General features: G+C 49.4%; 1 long non-coding RNA gene across 2 annotated transcripts; it reads left to right on the forward strand.

Moving 5' to 3' along the window:
• The first annotated feature begins 45 nt into the window (after positions 1–45).
• LOC101678477 lies at positions 46–8,318 on the forward strand. 2 transcript variants are annotated; one of them, XR_001180494.2, is made up of 4 exons: positions 46–415; positions 5,431–5,459; positions 5,909–5,987; positions 6,265–8,318. It is a non-coding gene; the product is annotated as an uncharacterized LOC101678477 (long non-coding RNA). The 2 variants fall into 2 exon arrangements; XR_199893.3 differs by lacking the exon at positions 5,431–5,459 and having other exon boundaries at positions 58–415.
• The last annotated feature ends 9,563 nt before the right edge of the window (positions 8,319–17,881 follow it).

The following is a 17,881-nucleotide window of genomic DNA, read 5'->3' on the forward strand; positions in this document are numbered from 1 at the left end:
CCTTGCGGCGGCTCACAGCCTCCTTTGTTCTTGTATTTGCCCAGCCTTGAGCAAACAAGTCACAGTAAACTACGCTGCATTTGGATATTGGAAATGCAAAGAGAAAGTGTCTGGAAGAACAATAAAGGAGTCAGAGCAGAGGCAACGGGTGCCTGCAGGAGATTACATTGTTTAATTCCCCTCAAAGGCAAGGTGGTTTCCCAAACGAGCAATGGTTATATGAAGCCTGGCTGGAGTGGGGGGGAGGGTTGCCTGGTGTCGGTGTTTCGCTCTTTCCAACATGAAACTCATTTGCCTGGATGCTGACTCAGAATTTGCAGGCAGGACGTAGGCACCCAGTTTAGCTCAGCCCCGTGAACGACAGAAGAAAACATCAGGCCTCAGGAGCTCCAGCCTTGCTGGGGAGGAAAATCAGGTAAGAACAAAGCAGTTGGGGAAGCAAAAGGGGCTCAGCCAAAAGGCAGTGTCTCCATAGGGCTCAGACGCGGGGAAAGCCTCTGTCTTCCCTGTGCCAAGCAGTTGCTTCTTCCCTCTGTCCGCACTCTGCAGTCCTTGGCTAGCACAGACCTGCATTTGTACCTTCACGTAGTCAATTACACATCTGTCTCTCTCATTAGACCTGGGGTTGGCGCACTATAGCCTGGGTGATTCTTGTAAGTGAAGGTTTAGTAGATCATGGCCGCCCTCATTCATCTGCTCACGGTCTCTGGCTCCTTTGGTGCCGGGAGGGCAGAGCTGGGTTCTGGGAACAGAGATAGTCTGCAAAGCCGAAAACATTCGCCATCCAGCCCTCCTCGGGGAAGGGTGGCCAACTTTTAATTAGACAATAGGCAGATAGAGGGCAGGGGACTGGCTCTTCCTCCTTTTCAACCCCTAGGCACAGCGCTTTGCACACTAATGCTTAATTAAAAGAAGTGTCCAGGCAGGGGAGAGTGAAGAGCATCCAGGGAAACAGTTCAATTACTTAAGAGCAGGAGCCGTTTTCAAGGACTTTAAAAGCCTTCATTTACATATACAGAGTTGATAAGCTAATTGCACAACAATCTTGTCCTAAATTAAAGCAGCCCCTCAGGTCTCATTAGATAACACCTTGTTAAACCAGTTCAAGGAAACCCGCTGTTTCTCGATGATAATAAAAGTTCAATTTCCATAACCCAGACTCTTTCTCTCCCCACCACCCTGATCCCTCTTTAGTCTGAATGAGATGTCAGGTAGACGTTTCCCCTGAAGTGGAGACACCCAAGCAGATAACCCAGCATAGTGTTTCTGGAACTGTAGAGGCTGGTGAGCGGGGCACCGTTTCTGGAATTTTGCAGTATAGACCAGGTGCTCAGGGACCGGGAGCATCCCCAGGGTCTAAGACAGTGATCATGACATGGAAATTTTAAACGTTGCCTCTGAAATTAACATTCCTTGCAACAGAGCAAAACCAATATGAAAGAATGTTTAATTAGAAGTCTACGAAACAAATGACATTATGCTATCTCCGGCTCCATTCTTCAAGTTAGTTTATAAATGATATTAAACGAGGACGTGAGTACATTTTAAGGTGTTTGGCGGGGTGTAAGGGTGGGGCCTCTAGATGGGGAGATGGGGAGATGGGTGCAGAGAAGGATACACATTTTGTGGGGTCCAAAAGTCAGAATTTTAGGAGCTCTCTTTAAGGGTATGGATATAGGGCAGTATCTTACTTCTGTAAATGCTACACAAATGTTCTGCAAACGTTACTTTGTGGGGTGGATGGATATAACTGGTGAACATTTTGTTAGAGTGTTTCCAGAGCCTTGCAAAGACCTAGGTGGGAGGCCCTGAAGTTTAGGTTCTATGGGTCTTATAGTGACCACTCCCCTAAGCGACTGGGTTGTTAGATCAATGGAGTCAAACAAGCTTGGGAGGAAGCCCTGTCAGCACAGGATTGGAGAGTCACAATTCTTATAACTTTTTAAAGGTTCTGACAGGGATGCCTGGGTGGCTCAGTTGGTTAAGCAGCTGCCTTCAGCTCAGGTCATGATCCCAGCGTCCTGGAATCGAGTCCCACATCCGGCTCTTTGCTCCGCAGGGAGCCTGCTTCTCCCTCTGACTCTGCCTTCCACTCTGTCTGCCTGTGCTTGCTCTCGCGCTCTCTCTCTGACAAATAAATAAATAAAATCTTTAGGAAAAAAAAAAATAAATAAAGGTTCTGACAAGTCCTGTCGTTCAGAATATTATTTGATCCAGAGTTTCTGAACCTTGTTCTTGCCATAGAGACCCTCTCTTGGGGAAATATTTTCAAACAACTGAGAAGCAGGCTGGGAATGGCTGACTTTGCCCCCATCCCTTCCTTACCCCTTCCCAATCCCATTTGCCTTTCTGAAGGAGCTAACTGGGGCAAGGACTCCAACCCTCCGGCTGTCTCAGGGCGGAGCTGGGACCCTCCCCAGCCTGGGATTGCAGTCACTGCCTGTCAGCAAGGTGCTTTTCCCGCAGGGGCTGGCTGAGAGGCAAGGACAGGGTCTGGCCTACTCAGAAGGGGGTTCTCATGTAATAAAATACTTTCCTAAAAAAAAAAAAAAAAGTTCTGTAGCTCAGACTTTCTCTTCCTCAGAATTTTAAAAGAATGGGGCATTTTGACTCAAATGAGGGCAAAGGGGGTTGACGTATGAATTCCTGAGTCTCACATTTTTTTTAAATATATTTTTATTATTATTTATTTATTTGACAACAGAGATGACAAGTAGGCAGAGAGGGAGGAGAAGCAGGCTCCCCACTGAGCAGAGAGTCCAATGCGATCCCAGGACCCTGGGATCATGACCTGAGCCGAAGGCAGAGGCTTTAACCCATTGAGTCACCCAGGCGCCCCCCTGAGTCTCACTTTCTATTAGCACTGTCTTGTTTTTTTCTTTGAGTTTGGTGCAAGACTGGTGACATAATTTTAGGTCCCTGTGCAAAACGAAAATGCTGGGGGGCCCCGTTCAGAAATTATGTCAAGAGAGTGACAGCCAAGCATGAAACCACGTGGGGGCCCCTTCTGAGCTCAGGGCCTCAGTGACCCAGGAGGCCAGTCATGGTCTGGGTGTATTTGTGTTTACTCATTTACTCATTTCAAAGATCAAGGTTCTCAAGGACCTGTAAAGTCTGTTGGGGAGACCCAGGGGCGTAGGGGAAGGACTGTGATCTTAGCATAATGGGCCACACCTGGGTACCACGTGGAGGAGCGTTTTGGGGGGGGGCGGGTCAGTAACTGAGCTTAGAGTCACTCAGGGAGGCAGCGTCGTTCACATTATCATTATAATTAGCTGCTGCTCCTCCCCTGAAAACAGGGCTCCAACTTGCGTGTTACCCAAACAGTGCTAGCTACCACAGTTCCAGGTGGATGGGGTCAGCTTGCAACAGCTCTCTCTTCCTGGCTTGTAATAATTAACTCTTCTATCAGGGGACTCCGTCTCATTGTCTTCCCTGTAAACAGTTGGTAATTAGGAGCATTGCAATGGGGTGAGAAAGTGGGAACCCAGGAGGGAACAGCTTCCCTGGTTCTGAGGGCCTGCCTTTACAGCAGCATCGGGAGTGGGGGGAGTGGGGGGAGTGGGGCGTGGGTGGGGAGATGGACCAGAAGTAGAATGGGGGCCAATCCTTTTACTGCCTCCTGACTAAGCCTTCCAAGTGCAGGGAGTTGGGGGAGGGTGGAGGGTGGGGTTTCTCAGCAGGTAAGGCTAGCAAGTGCTTTTTTTAAAAAAAGATTTTATTCATTTATTTGACAGACAGAGATCACAAGTAGTCAGGCAGGCAGAGAGAGAGGAGGAAGTAGAGTCCCTGTGGAGCAGAGAGCCCGACGTGGGGCTCGATCCCAGGACCGTGGGATCATGACCTGAGCCGAAGGCAGAGTCCCCAACCCAGTGAGCCACCCAGGCACCCCTAGGAGGTGCTTTTGATAAGGGTTTTCTGGGCTTCCGTGCCCCAGTGTGGATTCAGAAAGGGTTGGAGGCACACTCTGAGCTGTTCTGAACTGCGCACGAACTAAGTTCATGCGCACCGGGCTCCTGCCTCCCGTGTCTTCTACCTGGGAAGCCTGGTCCAGAAGCCGGCGCTGTACCGCTCCCGCCCCAGACAGAATCTCCTCCAGGTCTGCAGAGCGGCAGGAAAGGAGGGACGTTGTTCGACAGCTGTGGGAGCCAAGTATGGAACCTAAGAGTGACCAGAGAAGGTGGTGGTGGTGTGCGTGTGCCCTGTTTTCTTCTCTTCAGGCCACTGAGGGCATCCTCTCCTGACCCTTGAAAACAGCAGTGGTTTTTACGGAACAAGCTTCCTCGTTTTTAGTTTTTACTCTTTTTGGCTCATGACATTGAGCCTCTGCGTCACTCTCTTGGAGCTAAGGGAGAGAGCCGGGGAAGGGGGGGGCTCTGCCTGTGCTCTGTGGGGGTGGCGAGATCAGTGGGGCACCCCCTGGAAGGCCCAGGAGGCAGGACAGCCGCAGGGGACAGGGGACGCAGGCCAAATGCGAGACCTTCGCTAAAATCCCTTTCTCTAAGGGGGGAGGGGGAGACACTCTGTACTGGTCCAGAGGCGAGGCCATGCGGATTGGGGAAATACAGTTACCTCTCCACACCTGCCCTCCTCGACGACCCCCCATGTCGTGCGTCCTCGTCCTCGTATTTGCTCTCCTGTCCCCAGAACAGATGGTTTTGAGATGCCCTTTGTTGAGATAGTCCTTTCACGGAGGGTATGTTTGTTAATCATGAGGTTGAGAGCAAGGGTGTCAACACAGGTACAATTTACCTGGCTCTTTCTAATTGCAGTAGAGAAGCCCTAATGGATTAATAACTTCAGTGGGGGTGGGGTGAAGTAGGTCACTACCCCCTTCTCTTTGGAGGCTGGCTTTCGCTTGTCAGTGCTTCTGCCTCGAAGACCCAGCCTCCTCTGCCCATTTCCTTAGTGTCACAGGTGGCTTGCTCCCTCCCTGTCTGACCTACTGGGCGACCCAAGGCAAGTCCCTTCCTGTCCTAGGGTTTCCTCTGCCCAATCTGTAAGCAGAGGGCAATAGACCATCTCTGCGATGGGGAGGGGGCGGGTGGAGGGGTGCTTTGTCCTTATAGCCTTCTCGCTGCAGAAAGCCGGGATGTGCCTATGGGAGAAGGTAGCCGGAGAAACTTTCCAGGGCCATGCTCTTAAAAACAATGCGTTTCTCCACTTTGTGGTAAAACCTCCATGCTGACCTCAGTCTGATGTTAGGTTTTCTAGGCTAGGCTGGTGGATGTCCTCACTGGGGACAGGGGCATCTCCCACAGCCTCATACTGGCAATGACAGCTCGTGCTAGGGTCTGTCCTGCCCATGTCACAGAGATGATAATGAGTCCTTACTATTTACTGAGGGCTTACGGTGGGTGAAGGACAGTGCTGAAGGGCCGAGACACAGTACCTTATTTCATCCCTTGTACTATTATTTCCGTTTTACAGGGAGGAGTGCTGAAGCTCAAAGAACGCAGGTAACTTGCCCACGCTCACAGAGCTAGCAGGTGGCTGAGCAGGGATTTCTAGCCCACACTCTTTTTTTTTTTTTTTTTTTTAAAGATTTTATTTATTTACTTGAGAGAGAGACCGTGAGAGAGAGCATGAACGAGGAGAAGGTCAGAGAGAGAAGCAGACTCCCCATGGAGCTGGGAGTCCGATGCGGGACTCGATCCCGGGACTCTGGGATCATGACTTGAGCCGAAGGCAGTCGTCCAACCAACTGAGCCACCCAGGCGTCCCTAGCCCACACTCTTGACTACTCGCCGACCTCCTTCCGTTCGGTGCCTGTTTAAAGGGCCATTAAAATTGGGAATGCTCCTTCTCCGAGCCACAGCCTTCTTTGATTCTTCTTATCACGGTGAAACCAGACACCCAAAGTCGGAGATGACCCAAAGGGTTTATATTCTCTCTCTATTCTTGTAAGTTGCAGTGCCCAGTGACAGCCTGGATTACCCTCACTGCTCAGGGCCCCTGCTGGAGACGGGCTTCAGTCTTCTGAACGGGTCAGCACTCAGCACGGGTTTGCCCCTTCCTTTCTGGGGGCGGGGGCCGGGGTTGTGGTGTGGCTGAGTTACTCCTTCCTGTGCCTGGCCTCTACCTGCTTGGCCAAGGGACTGGGCCAGGCTGGGGAAGGGGGTGGGAGGCCAAGGGAGAAGGGCTTCTTTTTCCTGTGGCTTTTCTTGAGGAGAAGTTGCAGACCAGTGGTGCTCTCCGATCACAGCCCTTTTACCTCATTTGGAACGGTGAGGAGCAAGTACAGTTCACTCTGTTCTTTTCCAGAAATACCAAAAGGCAAGCAAGCATGGTTTTTAGACTTTTCAAGGAATTTACAAACATCACATATTCCCTGCTCTGTCCGTCTTCTGTGCAGTCACTCTCCTGGAACAACAGTGGGTAGCCACGGTTGTGGTCTGTGCCACTGCCACGGGGTAATGTTGGAGGGTCTTGGGCCCCGGAGGGGCATCCCACAAAATGCCCAACTTCTGACCCCAGGAGCAGCGTCTTCTGACTACAGAGTGTTCTCCCAACCCGAGTGAGCTTTCCGGCCCGAGGCTTTGTATATGCCCAGCAGGGTCTGTGTGCTCCTCTTGGAAGAGGCAGAAGCTGAGGCCCAGGGAGGTGAGGAACGGAGGCCATCCAAGTGGAACCAACAGCTGCAGCAACACCGGGTTCCTTGGCCCGGATTCCGGGATTCTTTCCACCGACCAGCTCTCCTGTACGGACAGCTCAGGGATCAAAGAAAGCACCTTGATTTCAGATTTTCTTCTCTTCTGACTCACGTTCAGGAGACTTGCCTCCTTCTAGCTTGGGCCTTGTACCTAGAAAGTTTCCATCCGAGGCTGCTACCTCCAGGAGGAACAGAAGGTCCCAGTGGGACTTAGGAAAAATGAGATCAGTCCCAGGCCCCGATCTCTCTGAAAAGTTGTTATTGAATTCTGTGTGTGGCCCTGACCTGGATTTAAAGATTTGCAAGAAGACAAATTCCAAACAGATGCCCATTAGGGCCCTGACAGCCGCAGCTTAAAGATAACATTTACATTCTGCTGGGGTGTGGATCTCTCTGTTCCCCGCTCAGCCCCTCTCCCGCCTCCGGTGGGATCAATACCTCGGCTGAGGTTACATGGAGGTGGCCACATTCTTTTAAGCTGTTTGCTCAGCGCTTGGTTTGCTCTGCTAACATGCCAGGCACTTCTTCCAACAGGCCTGTTTGCCCAGTATTAGGGCTGTTTGCCGAAACACCTACCCCAATCCGAGGGGGCTCAGCTTTCCAAACAGTTGGTCCCCACATCTGTCAATCAATAACGCCAATCGGGTTCCTGATATGGACAGCAAGTGTGGCCAAGTCCAATATTTGCCCAAACACCGCCCCTTCCCCCTGCACCTGACTCTCCCCCAGCCTGACAAGGCCGACATTCGCCAAACGCACAGGCTGCTGGGAAGAGGCAATGTTGGCAGGCAGGGAGCTGATTCCAGGAAGGAAGGGCACACGAACAAACACGATCGCTCCTTTATGGAGGTAATTTACTGAAATGCATGGTGATTACCTGCTCATCCAGCCCTGGCGTCATTAAAAATGGCAGGCTCGGGGCTCTGGTTTCCCTGGGGCTGGCAGAAGAAAGTGGATCTCAAGTTGTGAAGATGGAGGTTGGATCCGGGGGTTGGCTTGGCATCACAGGTGACCAGAGGGACATCAGGCCATTATCAAACCCAGGAAATCAGCTCTGAAGAAGGACGAAATGTTCGCGAGGGAGAACATACCCTCAAAGGACGCTGATATTTAGTGGGTGCAGTTTTTTCACAGATTCGGACTTAGTAGGTTGGTTCACAATATTGTGAATGCACTAAGTGCTCCTCAGTTGTTCTCTTTCAAATGGTTAATTTTATGTCATGTGAATATCACCTTAGTTGGGGGGGAAAAGAAAGAATGAATCCCAGGGAGCCCGGGAGGTTTACATTTGAGAGACTCTGATGCCTAACTCGGGCTTTGGCTCAGAGTAAACGCTTAATAAATGTTTATTGAAAGAACAATCTAACATTTGCACAGTCAACAAAGCTCTTTGTTACACATGAGCTCATTTCATCCTTAAAGAGCCCAGTGAGCTGGGCAGGGAGGAGAATTGTTCTGTTGTAAAGGAGAAACTGAGGCCGAGAGGGGAGAGTGGTTTGTGTAACGTCACAGGGCTAGTCGGGGTGGTACTGGGACTCAAGCCCAAAAGTCTCTGTGGCCAAAGTCTATGTTTGTACAGCCTTACTGTTGTGTCTACCTCATGACTTAACGAATATGACTTCCCCCTTCTTTTAGGGTATTGATTACTAAAAATACTTAAAAACTAGACTGTCCAGCAAAGTCACTGATTCTCCGTCCGAGTTCTACCACAGGACTTGAAAAATACTTGTTGACTCACTCAGTGGCAGAGACCAACCTCTGGTTGCTGCGGTGACTGTCCAGCGCAAAGCTTGGCTGATTAGGTATCAGTGAAGCCCAAGAACTCTGGCTGCTAAGCGTCTGGAAGAGGGAACTGGGGTCTGTGGGTGGTGACTCCCAGAAGGCATTGCTGGGTGCAAGGTGTCCTCTGGGTACACAGCACCAATGGCACCGTGCGTGAGGGAGCCTGGTGCTGGTTGGGCCATCTTACCACTGTCATTTGTTGGTCTAGGTGGTGATAGTATGAACCCTTGATTAGAATTATGGAGAATTTCAAGACCATGATAGCTGAGCATGAAATCTAGTACATGTTGCTCTGAGGACAGGGTCTGAGAGACTGCACAGATCTCTGTCGTGTGGCCCCCGGGGCAGGCATTGGCTGGCCTCCAGGGGAGCATCTGGGGGTGGGTCTGTATAAAGAGCCCAGGTGGGGGGCAGGAGGAATAGAAGACATCGCTTACTTAGGGCATCCCCCTTTCCTTGGGGAGAACTCCAGCATGCTTCCCCCTCACTTCAGGATCAGAGCAGCCTCCAGACCCACGTGGGGTTCCACCCTGGCTCTACTGCCCAGAATCTCTGTGACATGGGTTGGCACACTGAACCCCTCAGAGCCACTTGCTCCTTGGTTATAGAATAGTGCTTTTCTCATCTGGTTAGTGAGGGTCCAATGAGAAGATGCTGGGGTGCCTGGCGGGCTCTGTTAGTAGGGTGTGGGACTCTTGATCTTGGGGTTGTGAGTTTGAGCCCCACGTTGGCTATAAAGATTACTTAAAAATAAAGTCTTAAAAAAGAATGAGAAGATTCCAAAGGGCCTGGCACAGTGCTGAATACACAGTGTCCCTCTTCGCAGACCATACCACCGCTTCTCCAGATGATGCGGGACTGAGTTTTTCTCAGCTGGACTTGAGTTGGCTGGCAAGAAAACACATAGGTGGATTGAAAAGTCAGATGCTTTCAGAGGCTAAGTGGAAAGTAGCTAGGAAGGAGAGAGGCTCCAGAGGCAAGGCTTAGGGAGTGGTGGGGACTGTGGTGAACTGGAGGTTGGGGGCCCTACCTAATGCCACCGAACACGGAAGACCAAATTTATAGGGTAAGATGCTGCCGGTTCATTAGGGGGCGAGGGAGGCCATTTTGAGAACTTTCAAACAGTAAGTTGAAAACTGAGACATTACATCGACATTGAGAGGCGAACTTAAAATGCCATAAGGCTGCACTCGGTAAGTTATAAATGTGGCTCCTGGTGCCAAAGCAACAAGGTATCAGAGTCAGTCCATGCTTCTCATCATCTGCGCCAGAGAAATGGATCCACGTCCTGGGGGCCAGCTCTGAAAGACACCGCAGGGGGCTGTGAGGGTATCTCAGGCTGTGTACGAAGCATGGGGTGATGGGCACAGGCCTTGAGTGCAGGGGATCAGCACGTGCAGAGGAGTTCGAAAAAAACCAAGTTTGACTGAAAAAAACCAAATTCAGTCTGCTTTGATTGTCACCTCGCCCTGGTGATTATACACAATGTCAGCGATAAAATTCTCTGTGAAAAATCTTTCCTTGGCCTAAGGTGTAAGCCAGTGGGGGCTCCTGACAGTAATAACAAGTCTGAGCATATAAGCCTCCTTATTACCGCTGCTTTAATAAACATTTTATTGTACAGCGATGTTAATTTGGAGAACTTCCAGTTACAGAGTTGTGTGTCCCTCCTGCCCTGTGGTAGCACAAGTACCTGAGCTTAAAAAAGTAGATTTGATGCCGCTGATAGCGGAGCGATCGTAAAGGTGCAAGATGTAACCTGACTTCTTGCACACTGCCACGCTGGGTAAGCATGGGAATTGAGTTTTGTTTAAAATCTGAAATGACCAAAGAGGGCGCTTTGTGAGATGTAATGCTTTTGTTTAGTGAGTGCAGATTTTATTTTATTTTTTAAGATTTTATTTGTTTATTTGTCAGGGAGGGAGAGAGCACAAGCAGGGGGAGCAGCAGGTAGAGGGAGGAGTAGTGTCCCCGATGGATGTGGGGCTCGATCCCAGGATCCTGAGAGATTGTGACCAGAGCTGAAGGCAGACAGTTCACCTACGGAGCCACCCAGGCATCCCATAGCGAGTGAGTGTTTTAGCTCATGCTTGAAAAAAGTTAACTGAATCTGAATAATGTGTTCCAAGTGGAAACTTATTTTTTAATTGTTTTCAAAAGAACAAAATCCAGAAAAGGATTTTTATCAATAATTGGTATCCTTTGCTGACGTTTTAGTTTTAGTAAAACCCTCTTGTGAGTTCACTGGATAATTATTGACATAACTTATTATTCTATCAGACTGTAACCGAAGGATCAAAGTTCAAGCTACTGGGCCTGTGTCAACAGCGTTTTAAGATAGTGGTGCTTTTTTGTCCTGTAGGGACTTGGAGTGACTTGCAGTGTCTTGTAGTATTGTGAAACTGGCCGCTGGTTTGTAATCATTCTGAGATTATAAAGAAACTTCAAGTGGGCACCTGTACCAACCTGAAATGACCTAAATTCAGTGGAGCTCAGCAAAGAAAGGGGGGAAGAAAGAAAGAGGAGGTGATTGAAACAATGTCTGGATGTATTAAGAGTATGTAACACTTTGGAAATCATGAGTAGTTATGGAGAATTCTGAAGAAATGACAATGGGCCTCTCTAGAGCACATGTAATACTGTTTTTCATTGCATATCATAATTTTTACAGAAAATAATTTTGTTGTTTGGAGGAGGAGTGAGTTAAAAATTGATCCCCCCTGGGTGTCCATCTTTCTCCTTATGTTGCTGATTTGCCAGCTGTGGTCAGGCTGCATGGGTTGGGGGCCCTGGTCAGAGTGGGGTGGTTACAGTCAGGGGCTGAGGTGTGGTGAAGTCAGTTGCCATCACACCCTCTTTCTCAAGCAGCTCCTACTCCCTCGGGAAGGGGCCTGTATTTGGGCTTTCTTGTTGAGCAGACGTGCCCTTGGGTTGCCTCCAGTCGGCCATGTTGGGAGGCTCAGCTCCTGTCTCATCCTTTCCTGAGATGTGGTGCCAAGCCTGGAGGGAGACTGGGGCAATGTCACCTGTCTCTGGGGTTGCCCCAGCTGGTAACAGCGCCCCCCCCATCTACTTAAAAGTAGCCGTGTTTAGAGTGGGGTCACGTAAAACAGACAGATAGGTACAAAGTTCCTCCAATGGCCCTCTGGGAAATTCTTTGGAATTCCATCAACACGACTATGTGTTAAATGCCTTGTTCAGGTGCAGGCCTGGTGCTGGCCCCCACGGTATCGATAGACTCAGACAAGTCCCAGTCTGCCCTCCAGGAGAGCTACATGGGTCCGCCTGTGGCTGGAATTCAAGGAAGGGTGGTGGAGACAGTTCTAAGAGCGGGTTGTTCAAAGCGGGGTGACAAAATTCACACCAGGGGTGCCACAGAAGGGCAGGAGCCTTGGTGGAATGGAGCTGCAGGTACCGAGGGTGTCTTCATATCCTCCCACCAGCACTTAGCAGCTCTGTGACCTCCAGGGAGACCCCCCAAGAAACTGGGGGTGGAGGCAATAGTCCAGCCTCACTGGCAGACATCCCTGAGGGCAAAGTAAGGCCACACTGAAGCTCTAGGCCCTCCACAGAGGAAATGCTTACTCAGTGCATGATGAGCTCCCTGGGGCTCTCTACCCAGAGGCACAGTGGAGGCACAGTGGAAAATTACCCTGCACCTCACACTCAGGGAGGTGCCCCTTTTTATAGGGGCTGGGCTCATTTTGCGCATGGGCTTCTGGTGAGCGAGCCCAAACCAGACTTGGAAGGCCTAGAAGGAGCAGACAAAAACCGTGCCCTGGCATAACCTCTGTCAAATATACTTTGTCTCAGCGGAGCTTTTGAGAGAAGCCGGAGAGCTCTTGTAAAATATAAATTGTCATTTTTGTTACTAATAATAGTAATGACAATTCCTGGGCTCCCGTCCTGAGATCGTCTGTCTGCAGGCAACTTTCATCACTTTCCCGAGGACTGGCCTGGCACCCAGAAAAATACTTCCAGTATACCTTACCCCTGGAGCCTCTCTGGGACCGTCCCTGTGACCTCTGGACGCATCTCTAGATTTGTCATCTGTATGAGGGCGTTCTCAGGTACCAGGTCACATATTTTAGCTTCTTTTGATAAATTAGTGACAACTGATTTAATCTCACAGCTACCTCGTGATGAAAGTCTTTGTCTTTACTGTGCCTCAGAAAGGGTCAGTGGCTTGCCTAAGGACACACAGCTTGAAAGAACCAGAGGTGGGATTCGAACCCAGGTCTGTATCAGTCCAGAGCCTACACTCCTAAGTCCAGCCTCTGCTATTGGACAGAAACAGTCCCACCTCTGGGGGCTACAGGCCGAGATGGCCCCCCGATAAAGGTTTCTAAAAAGGGGAGATAGCATAAAAACAGGTCTTGCCCTAACTTGACGGAGCATCTTACACTCAGTTACCAGCATGTCAGAATTCATAGGACGTCTGGTCAGCTCCGTGCCGAATTGCCTGGAGCACTCAAGGTGGTGAGAAGCTGTTGAATTAATAAAATGCATTAAGTTGATTGCAGGGGAAACACTTAATCTACAGAGGATAGTACACTCTTTGGAGGCATTTTCAAGTACTTTCAAAAACTCCCTTTTCCACACCAATAATTGATGGACTAACCTCAAATTGTTCTTATTTGTTCATTAACGTAAGGCCCCCAAGGGCTCACTGTATAACACTTTATTAGCCGGGATTGAGTAATATATTTTAAAGTAATAAAACGACATTATTTTTAAATTATTTTTTAATGTGGACTTTCCAGCCATTGACTGCCCTCTCTGATAGGTCTGAATTAGTGAGTTTTAATTGTGTGCAAAGAAGCAATAAAATAATCATTACGAAGATGATGGGTGTATCTTTTATGGCAGACGTATGCATTGTCCCATCCAGCCTGAGGAAACCCTGCACTGGGCGCAGCACGCAGCGCCCCCTCCTTTGCAGACGCAGAACTCACACTCAAAGGGATTCAACCTCTCACCCAGGGCCCCTGAGTGGTGGGGGCCAGGAGTCAAGTTCAGGTTCGTCTCCTTTCTCTTGCACTCACCGAACATGGTTGAGGTGTGAGCTTGGGTGGCACTGAATGGGGCTCAGGCTTTTCCCAGGAGACTGGGGTTACCAAAAATGGGAAGGTAAGAAAAATAAGAGAGAAATCAAGATACATCCTTGTTGTGTATCTGCTCAGGACCGACTACCTCTGAGGGCCAGGTGGGCACACAAAGGTGAGAGAGGGTGACATAATGGTTAATTTATATGTCAACTTGACTGGGCTATGACCAGGGGGTTGGTCAAACACCAACCAGTCTAGATGTTGCTGTGAAGGTATCAGATGTGATGGATGTTCAGATCTGTAGACTTTAAGTAAAGCAGATTAGTCTCTATGTCATGGTGGGCCTTGTCCAATCAGTCGAAGGGCATAAGACCAAAGATCGAATTTTCCAATGAAGAGGGGATCCTCAGCAGGACTTCCCTGTAGGAATGCTGCTTGAGTTTCCATCTTGCTGCCTTGTGGGACTCACATTAACTCAGCATTAACTCTTACATAAATTTCCAGCCTGCTAGTGTACCCTACAAATTTTTGCCAGCAATTTCTTAAACTCTCTCTCTCTCTGTATACACACACACACACACACACACACACACACTAACTGTTATTCCCGTACATTTTATTTCAGTGCACCTTTCTATGCCATGATAAGATGAATTACAGCTCCTATGTAACTGGGATTTTTATGTACTTGACCTCTTTCAGAAAGAACCCAAAGAAACTAATGTAAGCAACTCTCAGGGGATTTGTTCGAAGATGCCACTTCTGAGTCCATCTGGGCTCCAGGTCCATGTGACGCCACGTGCTGCAGTTGCCCCTGGTCCAGGCCCTAGATAGTGGAGCTCTGCAGCCCAGCATGACACATACCCACAGAGTCATCTCCAGTCTCGGGCCCAGTGAGGCTCTCTCTCAGGAACAGTAGATGGGTTCATGGCCACAGACTTGAAATCAAAGGGGATTCTAATGATCTAGAAAATTAAATTCTCCAGAATTGCCAGGGAATTGACTTCTCTGGAGTCCTTTTATCAGGTAGCATTTTGGACCCTCTGACTCTTACCTTTTTTTTTTTTTTTTAAAGATTTATTTATTTTATTTGAGAGAGAGAGCAGGGGGAGGGCCAGAGGGAGAGGGAGAATCCAAGCAGACTACCCGCTGAGTATGGAGCCTGGTGCTTGGCTCCATCCCATGACCCTGAGATCATGACCTGAACTGAAATCAAGAGGCAAACGTTTAACCGGCTGAGCCATCCAGGTGCCTCCTATTCAAATATCAGCTCTATAAAGAGACCAGCTCATGCCCTCTTGTCCTCTCCTCCATTCTTCCTCCCAGAGAATGGTGGCAGGACAGGGGTGATCATTCCTGTTTTACAGGAAGAGAAACCGAGATGAAGAAAGGATGCACCTCGCTTCTGATCCTGGGCAGCAGCTGTGGTGAGCCAGGGAAGGGGCGCTGGGAGGAGACTTGCAGGCGCCGGTCCATTGCTGGGAGAGCACAGGCCCCGTTGAGTCTGGCCTTACGAATTAGAACCAGCCTTGCTGCTCCAAAGAGGTCCAGGCCACTGATAGAGGAGGATGTGATGAGCTCTAAAATCACCGTTTTTCTTTTCTTCGGGTCACTCAGATCCAAGGCAGCCCATTCTGTGCTGATGCTCTTTGCCCCTCTGTTCCTGGGCCCAGGGAAGACTCATGCCCTAAGTCTATTCTTGCCAACTCTGGCATGGGAAGTGCTCTGTCTGGGGAATAAGGATTGTACCCATCAGCCAGAGGGTATGGGAGACACATCGTTGGACAAAGTGGAAGGAAAACATGGTCTGGATACCTGGATTTTAATGCCTCCAACTTTTTAAACTAGCTGTGTGACCTTAGACAAGTCACTTAACACCTCTGAGCCTCAGTTTCTACCTCTGTAAAATAACTGCCCCTTAGGGGGGATATCAATGGTTTTAAATGAAATAATAAATGTAGCCATGTTGTATAGACTGTAAAGCACCTAAATTAGCTATTTAAAAAAAATATTTTATTTATTTATTTGAGTGTGTGTGTGTGTGTGCGCGCGTGCATGTGCGCATGAGTAGGGGGAGGGGCAGAAGGGGAGGAAGGGAGAGAATCTCAAGCAGATTCCATGCCTAGCATGGAGCCCTATGTGGGGCTCCATCTCATGACCCTGAGATCATGACCTGAATTGAAATTGAGAGTCGGGTGCTCAACTGAATGAGCCACCCAGGCACCTCTAGCCATTGTTGTTTTTGATGCACCTTAAAGGGGACAGGGAAAAGGAGGGATCTAGAACTGAGGAGTTTTGCTTTCTCTGATCTCATGTTACAGGGAGGTCATAGTCCAGAGAGTGTAAGCAGTCTGCCCCTAACGGCAGAGGTCGAGGATTGGATTAGGGAATAGGATTAGGGTTAGGCAGTGAGGATGGGTGGGAACAAAGGGGATTGTCTGCTTAAGGCTCAGGGACTGGACCATGATGGGACAGATGGGACAGATGAAGGTCCCAGGAGGAGGGTGCTGGGGCAGTGGGCAGTGAGGCTGGAGGGCGGCCAGGTGGGCAGTGGCTCCAAAGGCTCCAAAGAGGAGTCCGTGCTGTTGCTTGGGGTAAAAGCCAGCTCTTTACCAAATCCTGTGTAGGGGCCGCTAGTGCGAGGACACAAGGATAGTGCAAATCATTCCTGGCATGGGACTTCTGGTTCAGAAACAGGGCAAGATGACATCCAACCCAGGTCATCTTCAGATCATCACAGACCAGGGACTAAAGAGGTAGGGCAGGGGTGGGGAGGAAGGCAGAGCTTTCCAAGGGGAAACCCAGCACTCTCATTCTCTGCGGTCAAGAACCGTGGGCTGTAATAGTCTTGCCATCATCAAAACTAGGCCTGAGTCACCTTTGGGCAGAAGTGAGAGAACATGGGGCATGGGGACAGGGGTGCATACCTTTGCAGGCACCACACCCACACATAGCTCTCAAGAGCCAGTTTACCACTAAAAATGACCCGAGGATTCTGGTAATAAGAGTTGTCATTCAAGATAGGCTTTGAGTCATTTCTCCCATGAAGGAGGAAAGAAAAAGTCAACAATAGAGAGTAGGATTCATATCTAGGTGGATCTTGAGTGCTCTGTGTCTCCTTCTTTCCTTCTACTGAAATATTTCCCTTTAGGTCTCTCTTACTACTTTACATTTCACCATTAGAGATTTGCTCCTTTGGTTATTCAGTCTCCAAGAGTTCTTCATACAAATGCAAACGTCCTTGGGAGAGGCAGCCCCTGTAAGCCTGGAATGTTGTGATCCAGCCCAGGTAACTGCGACAGGGAATTGGTTTTATCTGGGGCCTGAAGGGCCAAAAGGGGGAGTAAAGGAGAGGGAGTAAGGATGGAGATTATTATCCTCACTTTACAGATGAGGAAACAGACTTACACAAATAAAGAAGGCAAGTGGTCTGTGATGGTAGCAAGCCAAACCTTACTTTCTCACCTCGAATTGTGTGCTTTCTTCAGAGTTGTTCAGAAGCAACTCCATGAAATTTGTTTCAGAGAAAACATGTGTTCCTGGCCTTCCCATCTACCTCCAGTGCAATCCAGAATGTGTGGGCACTGTGCTCCCTTTGGAACGGGCCATTCGTAAGCTGGATGGTGGCTAGGACTTGTATGCCTGGTCCTAAATGGTAGAACCTCAGCGATCAGGCGAGAGACTCCCTCCTTCCTTCCCTCCTCTCCTGCACTCTCTCTGTCTCTGGAATTTGAACTGAGACCCAAGGGATGTTGCAGTTGTGGTCGTGCTACAATCTGGACATGGCATGGTCATTACAGGGCTAACAAACACCTCAGGTTCTGAGTAGGGAGAAACTTGGGTGACAAGAGGCAGAGGTGCACAGAACCAAGAAGAGAGATACCCCAGGGAGAGCTCCAGTCTGCCTGGTGGAGGAAGACACCCCCATCCCAGGCAGGGACCTTTAAAATGTCTGCCCAGTGGGATGTGAGGATCCCTGTGGAGGGGTACTCTGCTGAGGTGTGTCTCCTGTTCTTCCCCTTTCTGACTTGGAGTATTCATTGATGTTACCTTCTACTTGTTATATCATCAAATATGGAATGTTTGGGAGGCAGGTGACTTTAATCCCTAGGTTGTTGGTCTCTGGATCAAGAGGAGCCTCGTCTGTACACGATAAAGGGATCGCTGACCTTCATTGATACTGATCACTGATACGGAGAGCCCCACACACCACCCGAGACCCTGGGGCTGTATTCCTTGGGGAGGAGTGAGTGTACTTTGCTTGGTGGAGGGAGAGAGAATGAATTGCGTGTTTGGTGACCCCAAAAGCTAACAAACTATTAGCAGTCATGAATGCTGCTCTCAAATTATTTCTCGCTCCCTGAGTGCTGGGCCCCTGGTAGGACTGCACGTGCAGGCC

The sequence above is a fragment of the Mustela putorius genome, unplaced genomic scaffold, assembly GCF_011764305.1.
Source record: "Mustela putorius furo isolate JIRA1106 unplaced genomic scaffold, ASM1176430v1.1 tig00003972_pilon_pilon_pilon, whole genome shotgun sequence".
Lineage (NCBI taxonomy): Eukaryota > Metazoa > Chordata > Mammalia > Carnivora > Mustelidae > Mustela > Mustela putorius.